Source organism: Cyrtonyx montezumae, unplaced genomic scaffold (genome assembly GCF_038088225.1).
Source record: "Cyrtonyx montezumae isolate F1298 unplaced genomic scaffold, pur_monq_1.0 scaffold_17, whole genome shotgun sequence".
Classification (NCBI taxonomy): Eukaryota; Metazoa; Chordata; class Aves; order Galliformes; family Odontophoridae; genus Cyrtonyx; species Cyrtonyx montezumae.
Genome location: NW_027071903.1, coordinates 26,647,200 through 26,663,249, shown reverse-complemented (window position 1 = coordinate 26,663,249; position 16,050 = coordinate 26,647,200).

Genomic DNA, 16,050 nt, shown 5'->3' with positions numbered 1-16,050 from the left:
CAAACGAACAAAAGCCCAAGCTCCTGAAAGGCTGTGTGGCTTTACATTAAAACGTAGCAGGTAGTGGTAAGGCAAGGTTGCTAATATATCATGTTGCTTACCAATCGAATGAAAGGCTTTAAAGTCGACGTTTTAAGATGCTTGGTGAATCATTGTATACCTTATGTAAGAAACTGCTGATGTTAATTATATATGCAATAAAGAGCCAATATGATATAGATTAGGGACCCAATCCAGGGCCAATTGAAATTAACATAGTCTGTTCTCAAAAGCTTTTGGATCAGGGCCTGTGCATACTGTATAACTCCAGATGTCATTGTCTGTGTTGAAATATATGTATGAAATGGAAAATGAATCATATAGCAAGGTTTTGATTATGCTGAATAACATTTTCTTCATAAACAAGATTGTGTTTTTCATGTTTAACTATCTTTAAAACCATTGATAAAATGGAAAAAGAGGAATACAAATGATAAGAGGGAAGGATAGAGATAGTTCACCTTTTCAAGTGTCTTTGACCATGGAAGCTTTTGTCCAGAGTAAGTAACTGCAGAAATATATGTTAATTCAAGAAAAACATTTTTTTTTTCCCTTTGATACAAGTCAGTTTTAAAGGAATAAAGAAGAGAAAGAAAACTGCTTCAGTTAGGGAAAAATTCCATATCCAAATTATGTGCAGCATTCAAAAGACCTTCTTTACTGATTCCTCTTAGGGTAACTGACTTGGAATGTTACATCCAAATTATTCTTTTAATACCCTAGTGCTAAGATCTGTTTTATTTGATTATTGTTAGGCAATTTGCAGATAAATTTCAAAGTTTTCATAGAAGCTTCATAAAATGATAATCCAACTGCAAATTAATCTCCTGTGAGCACTAAGAGCCAGACTCTGGTATTCTTTCTACATTAGGTTTTGCCTTGATTAGAGAAATTCATATTGGAACACTGGTGCTCCTTGCTTTGATTATGTTGAATCTTTTGGTATCTTTTAACAAAACATTGTGCAAGTGATGACAAAACGTGTCTCCAAGTAAAATTTATTTATTTATTTATTTTTGGGTTAATGAAATTATCTAGTCTTTTCCTAAAGTGGGAAAAACATTTCCTTAAAACCCCCACACATATGGTCAGAAAGACTAGTACTGAGAGTAATAATACTTTATCCCAAGGAAGCATTGTTGAACTGTTTGTGTGGTCTGCATCCTTTAATAGTGTTCAGATGCTATGCTGTGGTCTGTATTCCTACTAATGCAGTAAAGGTTGTGAGAAGTCACTGGGGAGTTTGACATATTTCATTTTGTTTCTTTTTAATGAACTATTTTTCTGTATTTGCTCAAGTGGATTATTTTTAATTATTATTTTAAGAAACATTGTTTTGCAGTCCCATATGCACTTCCAGGACCCTGGTGTCCCCACTTCATCCCCTGGTTGACGAAGATTCCGTTACTCCAAATTAGTTTTCTGGCAACAACAGGGTATACAAATTAATGCATGTAGACACGTGGGCAGGAAATGCCTTCTGCTGCCACAAGTATCAGTAACACAGCTTCAATCAAAGGAGAGCTTGAATTCTATGTCTGGTTTTGTTATGCTTAACAAAGAAAAATATTTCTTCTTTCGAATGTCTTTTTTTTTTTTTTTTAATATATTTGGCAGGTATTTTTGGACTGACTTATTGCTTCTCATAATCCTCCTTTTACTAAAAGGGTGACCATGCTTGTTCTTGCTTGAAACAGTGCTTATCACATTACCCAAGGAGCCATACCTTCCCTCCGTTTGCCTCTCCTATCAGTTACAAATGCAACATTACGTGTACCAACTGCTTATTTCTTCTCTTGTGTGCTTCTGTCAGATTTTAGTTGAATTTCATTAGGAGAGACATATAGGAGCAGAAAGAGATCATCAACTTACCAAAGTTAATTATAAATGAGATAAAGAGAGTTGTGTCGCAGAACTTTTTTACTCCAGGTACCATTCAGTGCTGTTTCCATCTTTACTTCGATGTGTCTACATACACAGGAGTTTTACTGGCAACCTGAGGGCTGTATAATGATCATTGCTTTTAAATATAGGAAAGCTGACATAAACATTAGCCTTATGTTTATACTCAGTGTATCTATATCAAATAGACATATTTTGGGGAGCAATAGGTTGACCAAAGAACATGTTTTCTGAGAATGAAGCCCACTTTCAATTTTAAGTAGATCATATTTGCACTGAGATTAACCCTCCACGTAGGGAGTTTCCAGCTGGAAATCTCTAGTTCTGGATGAACTGTTTACCATTTTCTTTTGATCACTATTTGACACTTTGGCTAGGAACTCCTAGTAACTTGTTTGTCAGTGCAAATGTAGCAGATCTTATAAACTAACTGGCTACTTTCAGTGAGTTCTGAGTAGCCATCTGAATTCAGCCAAGGGTACAATAAAGATGTTTTTTTTTTGTTTTTTTTTTTTTCCCAATGATTTAAAGATAATCTTCATATTCCAGAATAGTTCCAAAAACCATATATAGGGACCAGATCTGTATGGGTAGGAATTAAGTGTTTAGTTTTATTAGCAAATGGGAATCCTATGAAATAAATACAGTTTACAACAGAAGGATGGCTTCTGTATAATGGAATATGAAAGACTGTTGGTACTTCTAAAGTTTAGGGGAACCTCTTTAACTAAAGACTGGAGAAAACAGATTACATAATCTAAAATGAAGTTCTGTAGCTCTGAAGAAAGATGAGGTAGAACTTCATGGATGTAATGTAAAACAATAATAAGCAGTGAATAAGCATGTTCAAATCACCTGCAGGTTTTCCTAGCTCTACCTTCTCCTTGAAATGGTGTTTATAAGAGGATATCACACCTCTCTATGCCATTGGATGTCATGCTTAACAGGTTAGTCAGTATTTTCTTTTGTTCAGCAGTCAACTAATCCAAAACTAGCAGGGTGGTCTTGGCTAGTAAAGTTGTTGCACCAGCAAGCAAAGGGCCTGATTCTGGCTGAAACCTTAATGCTATAAACAGTGAGGAATGAGGGACGTGCAGAATCAGACCAACTACGAAAACTCTTCACTTATATGGGCAAATATTTGTCATCCCTCTTTATTAGATCATGGAATATCTTATCCCTAGGGTCAGGGAGACAATATTACAGGCTTTTTGTCCTCTGCTGTCTTTAGAGCATATTCCTTTGTGACTTTGCTATGCTTAATTCAAGAGGAAATTGTTCTGCGTTTCTAGTTCCATGGTATTCAGTCAGTTTAAAGTGACAACTAATTCATCTGCAGAAGTACCAATCTGTATCTAGTGTAAGTACATCAGGAAAGTCACCCTGTCTGCTTTTACTGGTTATTTTTTAATCTGCTTCTACATATGTGTGTTGTTCCAAACTTACTAAAACTTTGCTATTTCTTATGAGAGGCAGAAATTCATTGGCAGTTATCTTTACTAAAGACAGAGAAAGAAAATATTTGGGAAAGAAAACAATCTGATAATAATCAGAACTGAAGTGGTTTTCTTACCTGCCCTTAAGGCTTCCTACATTCTGTTGAACCATTCAGTACCAACTCAGCAAGAAGTGAGGCGTCAGATTTCACTATTCTTTAAAGTTGATTCTTATTTATTTATTAAAATATAAAGCCTTCCCTGAAGAAAAATCTGATGCATGTTCACTAAATTTGGTCATAGAGGAATTGCAGGAGGTTTTTATAGGAAAATATTTTAAAATACAAAATACTTGTAGAACATTTATATTTAGCTTGATTTAAATAAACCTTTTTCTACTCATAAAGAATCTCGTGGATAAAAGTTTTACATTTTCCAGTGTAAACCTACCAAAAGTATTATATCTTTCAGCTTGAAGTAATGTGATAAATATTTTTCTCTAGGGACATAATATGAGGAATCAGAGACTGAAAACAAAGAAGAAGTCAGTAATTGAGGCATTGTAGACTAATATTAGTAAACAATACATCAATGTTTGTGATAATTAAAAACATACTTAAATATGTTTCAATGGATCCTGAAATTGAGTTGCTGGGATGCTAATTAGTTCCATGGTTTCTATTGGTGCCATAAAGAAATTTAGAAACAAGAAAATACTGAAAGAAGCAATAGGCAGAAGCCTTATGATTAGAGAAGGATGTTCACTTGCATTAATAAACAAAAAATATTTTTATTATCTTTAAATATAAAATATTGACTGTTATTTCTTAGTCTCTCTGGAGGTGATAAAATCTTTCAATGCCCTTATGTTCCTTTACAAAATGTAAAGCTCAGAGCATAGCTGTGCTATGTGTTTGTAGTTTTTTTCAGATGATGTATTTCAGTTCAGATGTGTATTGTGCATGTGTGCTGCCATGGTTATCTAGCATCAGCGCTTCTGCTCTGGACTTGGAAATTGCCTTTGGTGTGATTACTATTGCTGTAAGCAATAGTAGAAGCACTTAAACCCTCCGCAGAAGTGCTTGTACACGTCCTCATAGCTGTAAACTTGTTTCAGTTGATACGAACTTGGACTTAAAGAAAAATAGGTATTTGAAAAATTCAGCTTTAATGCTGATTCTCTAAGGAGGATGTTGTATCTGATGCTGTGGAGGCCCACAGAAATTCTCAAAAACTGAAGTTGAAACTTGGTAAGAGAGAAAAAGGGAAGGCACTACTTTTTAGTTGCTTTGTCTTTTGGAATTGTGGCACTTTTCTAATGCTTCTAGAGGCATTTTGCGTGCTTGATTCCCTGTAGGCAAAATGTGTTTGGAAACTCGGATGCATCCACAAAACTCGGCCTTACAAAAAAAGCTGTTGCTTCAAAAGCACAGTTCTGGCTTACTTTCTTACAAACTGTCATCCTAAAATGTTATAGTGATGCATTTTTGGAAAATACTTAATTAGGTTAAAATTTCCTATAACTATTATATTTCTATTTCATTGTAGGAAAAGGAAAACAGCATTAAAAAGTAAACAGTCCTTTCTTGCTCAACAGTCTGTTTATGCTTTGAGTATGAAACACAATGTAATGCTTTATCTTGGATCTAAATCATTTCATCTTGCAGGTCTTACCATTGCAAAATAAATTTAAATCTCTGATCTTCCTCAGACTGTAGCTGTGTTTCAGCCTGGTTGGTCTGTCTGTGGGCCTTATGTGTATTGCTGAGCTAGTGATTGAATATCTGCACCTTGGTGTTCACCTTTCAGCCATTGTTCTCAAAATCTGGGCGATATGTTGGAGCTTATGTAGTGATTGATGAAAATCTGTTAGGTACCCACTCTGTTGTATGAAACTGTGGATGAAATTCCCTGGATTAACATTCCCTGCTCCCCTGGAAAACAAGGAAGTGAACATTAGTAATTTTGACCTGAGCATTATTTAGGAAAGAAACTGATGTTGGTCTTAAGGATTTCTTTTGCTGGACTTGTGAGAGAATTTGAGACTCAAATTCAACAGAGAGGTTGTGGAGTCTCCCTTCCTGGATATCTTCAAATACTGCCTGAGCATGGTCCTGGGCAACCTGCTCCAGGCATCCCTGCTTGGGCAAGTGAGTTGGACTGTGTAACCTCCAGATATCCTTTCAAACTGAACTATTCTGTGAAGTATGGCAGGAACTGACTCACTTCCTGTCATGGTTTTATGATTTTTGGTACTGGTATTCCACATCATAACATCATGTAGTGCATTTAGAGTTAAAGACTTAATGCTCCAGCTCTGTGGATCATCGATAGTTCCAGGTATACCTGTCTCAGAAGAAGAACTACATTCCACAGAGGACTTTGCAATGCTTTGCGTTCTTACGTGTTTACGCTCAGAGGGAAAGATAAAAACTGTCTGCAGTCATGGGACACTTGTCTTTCCTTAGGGATTGACTCAGCAGTGGGTGCTCGCTGCTGTCCGCCTTCAGCGTTAGTGTGAGGCCTTTGGTTTATCGGACACTCTCTCTTGCTCATTTTATTTGTTTTATTAGCTTTAATTCCAATTATATTGTATTACATTGTGTTATTTTGCTTTCTGATATCTATTTAGTAAATTAGCCTTCCTCCTCAGATCGTTGCCGCTGTTTTGTTCCTAGGCCCATCTCCTTTTTCCCTTTCCCTTTCCCCCTTTCCTGGGGCGTGGGTCCCCTGCACCAATCGTCATGGTACCGGGCCGAACCTGCCCGTAAACCGTTGACACTTCCATTTCTAAGAACTTCTTTAAAAAATAATAATTCCTACATTTGTCTTTTATCTGCAATATATTTTTCTTCCAGCTAAATTAATTTCCTGGAGAGCAGTATCTTTAGTATTTTTATTCTGTATCTGTAGCTTATATTATTTTCCAATGCATTGACATTAAAAATATTTTAGTGCTAAACTCAATACAGCAGCCAAGCTTGCTTCCAAGGTTGCTTGGACTTGACACTGCTTCTACCTGGACGCCACTGGCTGAAGATGCTGGCTTCCTGACAGCATCCATGGCTGGCATGGTAATTTGTTTGATTGAAGCTACACCCTTGGATTACTGTGCAGACTTGGTGAAAAACATTCTACTCAATTATGGTAGTACGAACAAGAGAGCAATTCTTGAACCTCTTCACTTGCAAATAAAAGTAACATAAGGCTTTTGCATGCACATCCAACACTTGCTGAATGCTCACTGTAATGTAATCTTGCATGTTAACTGAAAAATTTGGCATAAGTTATGAGGAATCAACAAAGCCCTCTGCAGAATGTTTATCTAGCCCTATAGAAATTCTTTTACATGTCTGCAAGGCCTTGCAGGATCCCACAAACCACACTTCAGAGATCCAAAACTTTTAGCCAGCAGCACTGTTGTAAAATAAGCTGTGGATGTTTAACTAGTCAGAAGTATATATATATACCTAGCCATTGCTGTAACTATGGACCAGTTTTGGAAAGAAATAAGAGAGTAGAAGTTTTATTCTGCAAAATAGCAAATGATTTCAGCTTCTGTGATGTCTACATAACCTTTCAGCAAAAATTTCAAAGGCATTTAGACCAAGCTCAAAATGCATAAATAATGGTGGTAGTGGTTAACCAGTTTCTACTCACGGGATGTTTGAATCAACTTTTTGCCTTTGTCTCAGTTTTTGTTTAATATTTTAAGAATTATATACAAATTTCATTTTTTCCTCTTACTTTAGCTTTTTTTTTGTAAATTGCAGGGAGTGTTGCTGACTGTAACTGAGGTGGGACAGGTAAGCCTGTAGATATTAAAATAAGAAAATACTTTGGCTGAACTATGTGAGCATTTCTTCCTGCCAGCTCTTGGCGGTTAAGAGCACTTTGATTGGTTCCTCTGGAGGGAGCTCCTGTCATTCAGCGTGTGTGGAAAGGAAGGAAATACTGTTGAGTTTGGACCCTTATTTTTGTGAGTCCGCAGACTTTGAAAACTTACCAAAATACAAAGCTGCTGGAGACTGGATGGTTGGTGTGCATGGTGAGGAACTGTGCAGAGCTATCTAGCCAGCTCAAGGATTGCAAGCAGTACATGTGTACTAGAGCAGCATTTAACATTTTTTATCCTGCTTTGTAGTAACTCTTTCCCATAGCTCAGTCACTTGCACATGGCTCTTCACTGTACTGTGTAAACTTGCAAAACTTTTCCTGCTGGTTACAGGCGTGGTGGAATGGGCATTAACTGGTACTCACATGTAGGCATAGAGATTAAACTATTGCCTGCGAGAGCTGATGCTGTCATATCAGGAAGCTTGTGTAGCTTTGCAGGAATTGTAGCTGTTCTGCGTGGAAGCTGTTCCTAGCGCACTTGATCTTTAAAAACAATTAGAAGAAATAAAAGCTATTTGATTTACTTGTAAAACCAACAGTATACTTTAATAATGATTTAACAATAATAAACTGAATGGTCTTCACTTAAGATCTCACCAGCAGCCACCTTTGAGGAAATGAGAAATGGGCTGTTTCATAACAAGTGAGAAGGGAGATCTTATTTAAACAAAGAACATCTTTGTTTTGCTAGGGAAAAATACTAAGGAAATTTAGAGAGGAAACAATTTTTTTTTAGTGGAAGAAAAACAAGATTTTCTCAAAAGCTTCAAAGTGTGCGATTCTTATGCCAAGTGAGATGCTCAAGCTTTGCAAAAAACAACAACAAAAAATCAATACTGAACTGCTGAAGCATTGCTGTATTGGCTTCACAGCCTGTTAAAGTTTAATGAGCTGAAGAATAATACAATCTGCCTTCCTAAACAAACTACATGAAAACTATTTATTTGGATTTTCTTTTAATAGAATCGGAGCTATTGTTTTGACCCATATGCTCATTTGATACATTCGTGTTTAGGGCATGTCTTTGCCAAATGTCATTTGGGGAGGGGATATGGCCCAGCACCTACTGCAAGAAGGAAGCCTATGGAAATTGTTGGAACTTAAACTTGAACATGCTGTGTCTTTGCATATCTCATATCTATAGGATAACACAGCTGGTGAGTTGAAATGACAGTTAATCATTAGTCCTCTTCTGTAATAAACTGCAAAAAGTTATAGTACTTCATGGACTTCAGTGAACAAAAGTCTACAGATCCACATGTGTAAGAGAAAATCCTTTAATAAAACAGTTTTAATGCACTGGATTTTCTTAAACTGCTGAGCATTTGCAATGTAGCCAATGGATCTATTTTGTACCTCAGCTGGAACCTGAGTTGAGGCCTAGGCCTTCACTCCCTGAAGTTACAGGAGGTAAAAGCTTGGTATGTACCTACATTTGTAATTGAGCAAGTTTCCCCAGCTGACCTAAGAATACAGTTGGCTTCTTTCAGATGCAGCTGCATACAGCCCTTAGCCAGATGGATGGGTCATCATGACAAGGGGCCTCTGAAAGGAGAGGAGATGACAGGGAGAAAATAGAAGAGAATTGCCAAAGTGCCTCCTTCAGCAAAGCAGGATGCTGTAGAGAGTAATGTTAAGTGCTGCTGTTTTTTAATAGCAGCATTAAAAAATCCAACAGAAAACACTCAAGTACTAGAAATGCTATTAGTCAAGATGTTTATGTACTCTTCCCTGGAAGATTAAAGAAATTATTTTAAAAAGGCTAAGGGGATTAATGTGCAACAAAATAATGTATTCCAAGTAGAACGCTGCGTGTTAAACATGAAAAAAAACAACCCAACAACAACAAAAGCAATATTCAGGGTGCTAATGATTTGTGGTTTTAATACGGGCTTAGTTGTTTGTTTTGGACTTCATTTATTTATTTATTTTGCTGCATAAATCCTGAGTTTGTAAAGATGGCTAATCTTTCTAAATATATTCCTGACGCACAAATAAGGAAGGCCATTTCTCTGGAGATACATATGATCTATATAATCAGGAAGAAAGACAAAATGGCTCTGAGGCTGCTGACTGCTAAACCAGAGGTTCCATAGGCCACGTAGGCAGCATCACCTTTGAGTCACCTTGTGCAAACCATATTTATTTCATGTAAGAACTCTTCACTGCTTTATCTGTATTAGAGATGCTCTTCCCCACTGGACCCAGCTTAGAGGGCGAGACTGAAGCTCATAAACGTTTTTGGTCTAAGCAAAATCAGAGATGATAGTTCATAAAAGATTTATAAGCTAAATGTATTAAAATGTAGTACTGTAGTCTCTCCGAGGCAGTAAATACAAGAGTTCAAAGTCAAATTTTTTCAGCAGTCTTAAGTTTTCTGACTTACTGTCTATCCCATAAACTCAGTTTGGAAAGGCAAGATGATTCATCTACGTTTCACTGAGTTTTCTAAAACAGGTGTAGCTTCACTGCTGTAATTGAAGCTAATCTGCTTGTGTAATTGTGTCCAACGCTGTGAGTTTGCCTGCATTTTAAAATCTCTTGGAAACACTAGAGAAAACAGACATCTGTGTTTGAGCTCACTTTTATCGATCCCCAGTTGCTCAAAGCAGACCTATGGTTGTCTTATAACTGAAGGCTGTTCTCTGTGTACTGGTACACTAAATTCCTTTGGCTCATGCCTCTCAGTCACTAGGAGGGCTCTCGCATAACGTATAAAAATGCTGTGGCCAGAATATCCTTGCTCTCTCTAATAGCCAGGCTCCTGGGAGCCATAGCCAGCCATGTGTGGAGATAACAAATGAAATGTGGTTCCACTGAGAAACTGATTCAACCCAATATCTATAACATTTTCAGTTCACTTAAAAATAAATAAATAAACAATCAACACTAAGCAAAAAACCTATCATGGATGCAATATACATTTTAAGTTTTGGATTAAACTACCTCTTTTAAATTTAGTTTGCTCGTGTGCCCTCTCTCATCTGGGTTGTTTTTCTTTAGTTGCTAAGTCAGTTAAATATGTTTGTTACTGAAGTGCTATGTGGTGCTTGCGGGGAGGTGAGCGGCTGCTTTTGTGTAACTGTGATGTTGTTGATGGTTTAGGTGAGCCTCTGGACAGGCAAGGTCAAATATACCACTGCTGACAAGATAATCTTACTGAAGATGGATAAAATACTTGGTTTTATAAATGCAATCCTGTTATTCAGTTAGCAGAAACTACTATGGCTGCTTTGATCAACACTGAACAGGATCCAAACTTAAAAGAAAAAAGCCAAAGTTACACCAGCCAAGGAGCTGAGCCATTTTGTTTTCTTATTTAAATAAGCTGCTCATGTAAAATATAGTTGTTTCATAAAACAGAAAATAAAGCAAAAATATCAACACATTTTTCAGGGAATTGTTCTTTTTTCTCCCTGTTTTTATTGATGCAGTAACAAGGACACTTGCTTCAGTAGATGAGTAAACTAGAAAATTATTCTTCTTATGTTCCCTTTGTATTCAAAGGGAGAGTGGTTCCTTCAGATATTGATTGAATGATAACTTAGTATTTCAAAACAATCCTTATTTTGCTGTAGATTTAAACTCCTTTTGCCTTCAACTCTAAATGCTTTTTGTGCTCTGTATATATAGCTCATGTCAGATGGTCTCCATGAGTGATCTGCATAGGGCCTTCTGTGTTGAAGTTTCCTCAAGTGATTTCGGAGAATTTTTAAAAGATAGAGGATAAGGTGAAGAAAGTTTTTAAGATATTTCAGCCCTTCTCTATCTCACTCACTCTCTCATTGTAAGAATATCTGTTAGGTGCTGTTCAAGATGTACTGCTAGTAGTGTTTGGTTCTCTCTTTGCTGGTACACAAATAAGCTTCTACACTTGTAGGTTTTTATAAGCTATAGATCAAGTTTGTTAACTACAAGCTGCTAGGACTTGCCAGTATTTGCCTAGATGTTCTATGCGTTCTTAAATAAAATATGAAATTGCTAAATTGTTACTGGTGATGGGAACTGGTGGTTGAAAAGGTTTAGACGAATGGAAACTAGAATGTGATGCTGATTTAATAAGGACTCTAGGAGAATGAACAGAACTACAGACCATGCAGCTTGACTTTACTGGGCAAATGTGTAGAACTATTAAATAAATAAAAGGAATTGGCAGGCATGTGGATAAGTATGTTTGGTGGAGAATCACTGCTGCTTTTGCAAAGTGTTCAAAAACCCAGAAAGTTTTTGATGGATTCAATGACGATGAGAATGTGGGTAATCTAGTTAATATTTCTGGCACTGTTGTGCCTTCAAACTATGCCCCAATTCTTTATTAGTAGAGTTACTGTAGAAATATACAGACCATACATTAGAACTGTGGCTAGAAGTTTTAGGAATTACTAACAATTGTTAGAGCTGTGCTCTACAGCTTTAAACCAAGCTGTAGAATCTCTAGGATAGCTACAAATGTTAATTCCTTTGCCTACAATGGATTGCGAGTGAATTGAGTGATTCTCACATGCAGAGCCATAGAAGTGAGGGACTAAACAAAATAGAGATTGTAGATTTGGAGCAAAAGAGAGTATTGAAATAAACTATGTGTTACAACATAATGGACGTCATCCTCAGATTCCACATGTGTGCTCTATTTAGCCTCACAAGGGCCTTAAGACTGCCTCTTAAATCTTAAGATTATTCATTTTCATGCCTTACATAGTGAGTACACAAACATTTTAAGAGTTTTTATTAGCACATGTAACTGCCAAGATGCGATTCTAGATTTGAATATCAACACATGGACCTAATTTTTTTATTTAGATGAAACACGAAACTGCCATAATTTATTGTATGCTTGAGTAATGTACTTTAGTGCTGTCTTTAACTTGAAACAGTGTTGGTTTTTTTTCATAAATGATACATTTTAAATGTACTTCCTTATTTTTGTCTCAGATGCATATTTGGCTCTGTTCATTGGTGCAAGTGGCCCAAAGAACTCAGCAGCACCGGAAGATCCCAATTCTATGACTGCTCACATGCCAGTACTAAAACTCTGGAAAGCGAGAAGGGTGCTAGGAAAGAGTGGCATAACTCATACAGCATTAGTTAGAGGATGTTTCTTTCTCATGAGAATAGTGCCAACATATAGAATGATAAACAAGAAATGTCTTTTCTGAATTGACATCTCACGTGCAAGATGAATATACATGGGCACAAGTTTAGCTAAAAATGTCTGTTTTCTATATAGAGAAAGCAGAACACTGCAGGGTCCTAAGAAAAGAAATCTCATCCATTTCCATAGATGAAGAGCTACAGTATTGCATATTGCCTTCTTTCCTTTAATCTATTGCGTTAAGCTTTCAGGGACTTAAAAGATTCCAAGATTATCTTGTTTCTTAAGCTAATATATTTTTTCAGTGCATTCTCTTTTTATAACGAGCAAAGTCACTGTTAGGCTGTGCCTATATTAGACATTATTGTGCATTCAGCAATAGAGTTTTACTGTCAAATACCGTGGCAGCTGCTCCAGTCATTAAGTTTGAACCAGTTCCCCAGATAGAATAAGCCATATTTAAGGAAAAGAGGAAGGAAGCTTTTGGCAATGCAAAGATTTCTATTCTATGTTTTTTTGCCAACACAATTCTGACTGAAAAGAATGCAAGCAATTTTGTACTTTTAACTGACATAGGTATGCTAACTGAAGCCAACAACTGTAAATAGACTTTTGTAAGATTGAAAGGAAGTATCACACTATTTCTGCTTGAATAGGCAGACTGAGGTGCTTTACATGAAGTTTCTGAAAATCGAAGCTTGCTGCTCTGCCGTAAATAATATTAAAGTTACTTTTGTATGAATGCCTGTAAACAGAAAAAGCTAGATAGAGTGCTTCAGTTTCACCGTGAACACTGGAAAACACAGCTTCGGGTCAGCCAGAATTCATGCTGTGTTTGGCTAACAATTTAGTCACAAAAATGAAGCTTAAAATATTTTTTATGTTTTTGAAATACAGTATTTTTATTTAGCATTAGCAACAACATTTGAAAAGAAGTCTGTAGTTTTAGTGTGAGCAAATTTTTGCTGGAGATCTGAGTAGTGTTCTTCAAAAAAGTCGCTATATAGTTAGAGCAAGACTTCCAGTTTTGGTGAGGTGAAAATACTGGTTTGCCTTGGAGAACCAGTTTCCACCTCTTGCTGTGGGGCTTAAGGAATATTTCATTTTTTCCACTGGCAGGTAGTGGTGAAGAAACCACATGGTTGTGAGTGTTTTTAATGTGTTATATGATTTTCAAAATTCTACTGCATCCAACTTCTCTTCAGAATGGCAGTAATACGTGATCCTTCTCAACAAGGGAACAGGAAGACGGCTGTATTTTCTTCTAGTAAACGCTCTGAATGTTGGTATTAGTGTCACCAACCAAAATCAGTGTTCATTTTAAAGTATTGGAATGAAACTGAAATACTGCTTCTTAATACAAGGAATAACCATTTAAGAGATTACGTTTTCAGTCATTCAGTACCTTAACTGTAACCTTCAATTCTGCTATCAATAGATTAGCATCTTAATGCCACGTAGTCTTTTCATTCTAGCAGGAAAGCTTTTCTGTTTTTACACTGTTGTGGTTACCATTTTGCTGCAAAATAATCTGGATGATTGGAGCTGGTGCACAGTCCTTTGAGACACAGAAGTCAATGGTACCTGAGAGTGATAGAAAATTTATCATAGAGGTAGGTGGAGGGGATTTTCACATTAATTTCAGTTTTATGTGAGTATGCTAAGATCTTCATTTGCTGAGAGGAAAGTATGAATGGATTATTAGGGAACTGGGGCTGCAGAAGCCCAAGTGAAACTTAAAAACCAGACAAGACTTGAGCTGAAAAAAATTGCCAGGAGCAGTGGCTAAGAGCTTAAATCAGGTGGGATTGCAAGTACTTTGGAAGGTTTCTGCTGTAGATTTGAGGTTGTCATCTCTTTTCAATTTCAGGATATCTTTACCCCATGCACTGACATGACCTTTTATTCAACCTAAGCTTGGATGACTTCGTGCTACCTTCCAGGAAAAGAACTGTTTTCTGCAGCTCCTTCTTACTCATTTTGAGAAAAGGATTAAATCTTTCCTCTGACCAAGCATACAGGCATGCTAAAGTGAAGCCACTTCATGCTCCTGGCCAAACTAAGAGCAATAATACCCACAATAAGCAAAAGCAGATGGCTTCAGTGGCAGGAAATGAATGAGCCAGACTGCAGGTAAAATGGCTTTCTGAACACATCTCAGAGGTTTGTAATGACAGGTTCTTTGTTATCTGGGGCCTCCCCACAGGAGGCCAGATGTCTTCTGTTGTGAAGGGAGATAGATAGAGATGCTCTTCCTTTTCCTCCCCCTTTAACTTATGGCTGTTTAAGTTACTGCTAATGGAAGTAGAAGCCTGTTTTTCCCCTTGCTCTCTGATGTTTTTGGAAAGAGAAGAGATAGTTAGTGAAGGGGTATTCTGATATGAAAGGAAAGGCCCAGAACTGGCCTTTACCTCCCAGTGACCTTCATTTTAAAGAACAGGGAGGTCAGTGCTGCTAATTGCACTTGAAAGGATTAACCACTTGATTGCTTTCATTTCGTAGAAAAAACTATTCATTAATCTAAAAGCTGAAAAAATGTATCAGAGGTATCAAGACATTTTCAGCGTGAGGTGGATGACCTAGATGATGTGGCTTATACCAGTTTTGAAATTAAATATAGGATTAAAATCTTTTTGTAGAGTGGAGAACAGGAGATGGGGAGGTACATCTGGTGCTCAGCAAAGATTTGCAGCAGAAGTGACAATAACCTCCTTTTTCTGTCCTTATAAAAGGTTTTCACAGGAATGTCAACCTAGTCATTATGGATATTAGATGTGCTTGTATCGCTTGGTATAAGGATAACCTCAGTGTAATGCAAGAGTCACAGTAGACGAAAAACAACCTGAACCAATTCCTGGATGTGGAGTCCAGACTTAAAGCCTTTTCTGCACATTGTTTTCACTTGAGAATTAAAATTAATTTACTTTTGAAACAGATTCTAAATTCCCATTGTTCAAATAAAGTGAGGTACAGAAAACTTGTTTGGAAACCATTTTTAACCTTATGAAACTATTTTCTGAAAGAAACAAAGAACAGCTTATATAAGCTTTTATCTGACCTCTACTTTAAATAAAAAAACATGTTTTCAGGGAAATGTCTTGGAAGTACCTTCCCCTTCCCCCCAAGATTCTTCTCTCTGGTTCTTGTAAAACAATAGGTCAGTGGGTTCATTTTAGTTTTGTTTGCTTGAAATGGATGAAAGTTTCCATCTCAAATTTGTGTGGTTTAAAATCACTTGTATGATTAAAAAAATAATTATAATCTCCAAAAAATAAAAGAAAAATAAACAAAAAAGATGAAAGTGTCAATAATAAAAATTAAAACCGAAGGAGATAGCATTATCATTGTAAAAAGACCAAATAACCTCTCAGTAGCAATAAAATGAATAAGAAATGTTTCAATAGTGTTGAGACATGACTGATTTTTCTAACTGCTTGATACACATGTACTCACAATATCACTTACAGCTTTGTCATGTATGTACTTATATACTCATACATACATACACACATTTAAAAATGCTTTTTCTTATTCTGACTTCAAACCTGTGCTTCTTGCAGTGCTGTTGTAATTCACACACTTCATATGCACTCATATAACTTAACTGGCATTTCTTCTTGCAAGTGGACATGTGATCTGGTTGTCCACTGAGATGGGATTTTATATGCATTCACTTTTGCAGAT